This window comes from Notechis scutatus, chromosome Z (genome assembly GCF_049901735.1).
Source record: "Notechis scutatus isolate UNSWTSFEM ecotype Mainland chromosome Z, rNotScu1.2, whole genome shotgun sequence".
NCBI lineage: Eukaryota > Metazoa > Chordata > Lepidosauria > Squamata > Elapidae > Notechis > Notechis scutatus.
Window position 1 is genome coordinate 11,518,652 of NC_142025.1, and position 1,972 is coordinate 11,520,623.

Consider the following 1,972-nt stretch of genomic DNA (forward strand, 5'->3'; position numbering starts at 1 on the left):
ACAAGCTGCAATCAAGAGAAATCTAGTGGATCAAGGATGGGCTTGGAATTTGTTAAGATATTTAAATTTAATAGTGGGACCAGTGGGGTTCAGTGGTGGGATTCAATTTTTTTTACTACTGGTTCTATGGGCATGGTGTGGCATGATCGGTGTGGCTTGATGGGCGTGGCAAGGGAAGGATACTGCAAAATTCCCATTCCCTCCCTATTCCTGGGGAAAGGTTACTGCAAAATCCCATTCCTTCTGCACCCCACTAACCTGCTTTCCAGCTCTATTCTCCTGTGCTGAGCAACCAAAGAAGATCCAGATGATCAGCTGGGACTCAGGAGGCAGAGAATAAATGGGGGCAGGACCAGTCAGAGGTGGTATTTATTGGTTCTCTCTGAACTACTCAAAATTTCCACTACTGGTTCTCTAGAACTGGTCAGAACCTGCTGAATACCACCTCTGGTGGGGTTGTACAGTGAGCCAGAACACACAGTTATAATTGATTGGTTGAAGAGTGCTGGCAATCTGGGTTGTGATTGGTTGCTGTGGGTGTCGAGAGGGAGTTTCCCCTTCTCCCCGCCTTTTTCTTCCACGTGTCCTATGTGCTCTGTGATTTACCTCATGATGCTCCTGTTTGCCTGACTATCTTGTTTGATGCATATATAGATGTAAAATACATTTATATAAAATTACAAGTTCTTGCCAGCAACTCTGGCTTCATTTGGACACCTGCTGTGCAATTCCCTGACAGAATTCTAGATGTAATACCCACCTATGGAAAGGCACTTCAAGTCAGCAAAACTGTCCGTTAGAACAGAGGGACAATGACACTGTTTACATTTATTGCTGACTGGAAACACCTTACAGATTTTTGTATAAAACAGAAAAATTAACATATGATTTTAATGAGGATAGATTATAAAAATAAGAAAGTTAAGCTGTAACCACAGAGTAAGAGGTAAATTTATAATTGTAATTATCACTGCTGTAAACAAGATGTATATATACATCTTTGTATAGTTTTCTTTCTTTTCAATTTTTCTTTTACTTCCCCTTCCTTGCACTTTTTGTTTTATCTTTGCTTTCTTTCTTTTCTTACTTTATATTACTCTTTACCTTCTTTTTAAAAATATTGAATATAAATGATACATTAAAAAAAGAACAGCTGTTTGGAACATAGAATGAGTTGATTAGAAATGCAGTATATTTCTGAGGAACGAGTATATAGAGTTTGGTATGTCACATCAACTGTGCTTCTGATAACACTGCATTTACATGCTTTCTTACTAAAACTTGATCTGGCTCAGCCTAGTCATGACATCACAGGAATTGTCAAATGTCCATATTAAAAACTCACAATGTTTCTTTTCATTTTTTTTTATATGGGAATCCACAATGTGATTCATAACTTATGCGAAATTATATATAGATTATAAATATTAGCAATGCCAAAACAAGTATGTGGAACAATTACTGCTCTATGAGTAATACACAGCACAAGTCTGATTTATATAAACTGAGAAGCCTGGGAGGAAAAAAAATTCTTCTCTAAATTTTGCTTTTAGCCTTCAGTAGACTCATAGACCAACCATGTGCCTTTGCTATGACATTTATTTTATTATGTCCTCATCTTTAATTGTTCTTTTTTTCTGCTAGCAAAATGAAATCCAACGTAAGACCTGATGAATCATGAAATTATTTTACTTAATCCTCAGTAAGTGCCTATCTTTAAGTACCTATCTTGTTTGGTTCTGAGGACATTTCAAAGTGCCAAATGTGTACCCACCATGACCTTCTTTGTGTACAAGTTTCCACTATTTGACAAGAAGCAGTCAAAGAAATGAACTGAGGACCAGAAATATGTAGCATATTACACAAGCAAACTGTATAGGGAAAGAGAGAATGGATGATGATGTTATGTGACCACATGCATAACCTGACAGCATTCCAACAAACCTCCATTCCAATCAGTAACTCCAAGACA